Source organism: Solanum pennellii, chromosome 3 (assembly GCF_001406875.1).
Source record: "Solanum pennellii chromosome 3, SPENNV200".
NCBI classification, from domain to species: Eukaryota; Viridiplantae; Streptophyta; class Magnoliopsida; order Solanales; family Solanaceae; genus Solanum; species Solanum pennellii.
In genome coordinates, this window is record NC_028639.1 from 26332892 (window position 1) to 26337175 (window position 4284).

The following is a 4284-nucleotide window of genomic DNA, read 5'->3' on the forward strand; positions in this document are numbered from 1 at the left end:
TCTTGGAGGGATGGGTTAATGTTATAAAAGTAGCAAGAAATGCTCGTGAATTTTTACAAAAAATTGTAACTCAACTCATTTCAGTGCTAGAACTTTGGGGATAACATATTTCAAATGAATTTATGTGCAAGAAATATGGTCGAAATGGATCATCAAGATAAGTTCGATTGACTTAATGAGTGGAATGTCGATTTAAAATCTAGAATAAGATGTTGATTGGATGGATGACTTGGTTTGAATAGCAGGTATCATAATTTGTATTCTGCAATACTTAAAGATTACTGTTATTTTTAATGCATTAGTGACACTTGAAAGTGAAACTTGTTTGGCATTTTTACTTGTAATCGATGAAATAGTGAGTTATGATGTTGACTGATTGCTAATTGTGACCTATTGTTGTTTAATATAGGTGTTCAATGTAATCGATAAATTGGTCTCTTCTAACTCTCGATTGTTTTCTAAGATGGAGAATGGAGTAAGAATTGAATGGTGTGACAATTGCAAGGCACAGGCAAATTTAGTCGGCGGCATCAGGTTTTCAACCCGACCCTCATTGGCAAAAAATTATACTATACCAATGAGGTAATTTTTTACTTTTTATGTATATGTTTAGAACTTTAGTCCCCTGTGCAACAAAATTCACCTTAATGCAAATCTGATTTACTATTGTTGGCAGGTGTGTGACTCTAAAGAAAGCATTGTGTGCTTAGACTCTCATCTTAAGTTATTAATTTTAAAGAAGCAGACTATTAAGGTTTTTCCCGAAGAATGCTCGGGAACATGTGGTATTTAAAAGTGTTGAAGAAACCAATATGATGTTTGATGTTTTTTCGTCTTGTTGTTACACTATTTGTCGCTAATATCCAAACAACTTGTAAGTACATTATTTGTATTCTGAGTCAAGCTATAAACACTTGATTCAGTCTGTGCATTAGGTGATTTTAGAAGCATTGGAACTCCACCGTAATGAGCTATTGACAACAAAATAAGGCAAAAATCAAGTAAGTTTCTGCTACTTGGTAAATGTTGATCTCAAATAGCCATTTACTTTATCAAAATACAAAGTAATGTTGCTGATTGTTAAAATTATTTCATACATAATTATTTTTACAGCTTGTACATTGATTTCAAGTGGAACTCCATATCTAATTTTGATATTCTGTAATTTCTCATAACTATACAATCAAATGAGTGTAATGTGGTTGACGACGTGAAACGCTGATATTGACCATACTAAAATAGAGCACCGGTGAGTTATTGCATTTGATGTTTTTTTTTATATTAGCTTTAGCTATTTTGTAGAATATTAGGAATACTGAATTAGCTCTCATCTATTTCTATTTATTCTAAATAATTTTGTTTAAAGTTTATTCTATCTTAATTCCATTGTTGTGTCATATTATGTACAATATGGAGGAACCTCTTTTTTTTTCAAGGTAGATCCACTACTGCGGAAGCATTATTTAAAAATGAAGCTCCCCCTCTTTGGACATTGAACTCATTTGTGCTAAAATTATGATGTTACTGGATGGAAGTTGAATAGGTGTTCAGTAATTAAATTCTTCTTTATTATTTAAAAAAAAACATGTGATCATATTGTAAATTTCCAAAACATGTGATCATATTGTAAATTTCCGTAATGAGCTACTTATCAACCAATTCTGAATGTCTGTCCAACTTACTATTGAATTGATTCTTGAAATTTAAGAGAAATGACAATGCAACTCAATGGTTTCTTAATGGATGTTGATTTTTTTATTATGTAAGTTATGAAATATATTTGTCACTAAATAATGAGTGTTGTGTTTTTAAAATTATGATTATTCAAAAGTATTTATTACTTTTGATCTCAATTATATTTCTTAGATTAGATAGATTAAACACAAATAAATTTATCTCAGAAATTAAAATGTTGGGTGCAGGCAAAACCATCTAGTTTCTTTTCTATTTTTCTATTATCTATTATATATTTTATTATTTCTATTATATAGAAGAGTGAAGTGGTAGGACGACCAAGGGTAAAGTGTAATTTCATTTTAACAAAAATGTATTAAGAAAGATAGTAAATAATTCTAAAAACATCTTTCTTTATATGACGTGAATAATGATTAAGGGTAAAAATGTAATTTCACGCTAACAAAAATCTACCAAGAATGATAACAAGAAAATTAAATATTTCTAGAAACATCTTTAGATATTATTATTACTATTAATTTATTTTGTTATTACTTCACTTTTTTTGTGAGTCATTGTAATATCTATTAATTACTCTATTTTACTATTACTTTAATTTAACTCTTAATATTTTTTCTATTCATTATGCTTATCAAAAATGCCTACTTTAACATAAAAATACATTATGAATTAATTATTTTCACCTTTATTTTTACTCTAACTTATATACTTGAAAACAAATAAGTGTGATAAAATTAATAATATATATTAGATTGAAATAAAGGAAAAGATGTTAAAAAATAATTTTACAAAGAAAATGAATAGGATGATATATTTGTATTTACGACGATCACAAATGAAAATATAATTTCATTCTAACAAAAATATATTAAGAAAAATAGCAAGAATAATGAATAATTCTAGAAACGTCTTTCTATATATGAAGCGAATGATGATCAAAGGTAAAAATATAACTTCACGCAAACAAAAATCTATCAAGAATGATAACAAGAAAACTAAATGGTTCTAGAAATATTTTTAGTTATTATGATTATCATTAACTCATTTTGTTATTACTTCACTTTTTTTATGACTTATTGTTATATTTACTCATTACTCTATTTTACTATCACTTTAATTTAATTATTGATATTTTTTCTATTCATTATACTTACTACAAATGCCAACTTTAATATAAAAATTTATTATTTAAAAAATATAGTTAATTACATTTAATTTTATTTTTGCTCTAATTAATATATCTAAAAAGAATAATTAAGTGTAATAAATTAATAATATATATTAGATTGAAATTAAAGAATAAATAAAATTAGTTGTGATATTAAAAAAATAATATTCTAAAAAATGTCAAAAAGTAACTTTACAAATAAAATGAATAGGATGATATATTTGCATTTAAAGTAAACTAAAATTGTTTACTAGATTTATAAGTACTTCTTCATTAAAATATATAATCAAAATTTTACTTTTATTTGATTTCAAACATATTAACCTGAAGAGTGAATTAAAGTAAATTTGATTTAAATTTAAAGTTGATGGGCTCAAAATTTGATATTTTTCTATTATATAAAAATATGAAGTTGTAGACAATCAAGAATAATATGGTCATTTCATATATATTTCATTTTAAAATTCTATAAATTCTATTTTTAAATTTGTCAAAATATTTTTTCTAGTGGCTAAATTTCCTACATAAGTTACGTGATGATTCTAGAAACTCTAAATTATAAGATTTTTCTAGAAATAAGTCATGACTCAAGTAAATAGACACCAACACATTCGTCATTTCATTCACTCCTCAATTCTCTCCCCTCTCATGTCATATACCAATAAATTTGTCACCCTTTATTTGTAATTTGCATCCTAAATAATACATGTTTCGGTATATATCTCTTATTAGGAAGATCAAAAATACAATTTTTTTTCAACATTAAAAACTTTATTTTTAATTAATTCCCTACATGATGACCCTACTTTTGTAAAACAATTATAAGACAAAAGTAAAATTCACTATTTCTTAGTGTGAACATATCATTTTTGAGACTTGTCCAAATAACAAATTTTGAACAAAATTCAATTGATCCTGTCACGACCCAAAACGAGCCGCGAGTGGCACCCACACTTATCCTACTATGTGAGCGAACCAACAAATCTAAACCCCAACATAATGCGGAAGACTCAAAATCTTATTAATAAAATCAATAAATAAACATTCTAAAATTTATCAACTATTATCCCCAAAATCTGGAAGTCATCACCACAAGAACATCTATCCTCAAATTACTAAATCTAAGAGTATTTAAGAAACTAAAATAAGTAAATGAATGGTCCATGCCCGAACTTCAAGGACATCAAGACACGAATGAGAGAATCCAGTCCAAGCTAGGAACCATAGCTCACCCTGAAATCTGATATGCTGAAGACTGGCTAGAGTTGCGGACGAGTTGAAGTTGATGGCACGTTTGCTGCATTCCATAATTAACAAAGAAGGGAAATAAAAGTAGGGGTCAGTACAAGTACTGAGTAGGTATCATCGGCCAACTCAAAATAGAAAGCAATATATATCAAGTAATAATATAAAATCAACTA

At 26.9% G+C, this 4284-nt stretch overlaps 1 long non-coding RNA gene across 1 annotated transcript; it reads left to right on the plus strand.

Moving 5' to 3' along the window:
• Positions 1 to 415: 415 nt before the first annotated feature.
• Positions 416 to 929, plus strand: LOC114076371. Its single transcript, XR_003577213.1, has 2 exons — positions 416 to 582; positions 677 to 929. It is a non-coding gene; the product is annotated as an uncharacterized LOC114076371 (long non-coding RNA).
• The last annotated feature ends 3355 nt before the right edge of the window (positions 930 to 4284 follow it).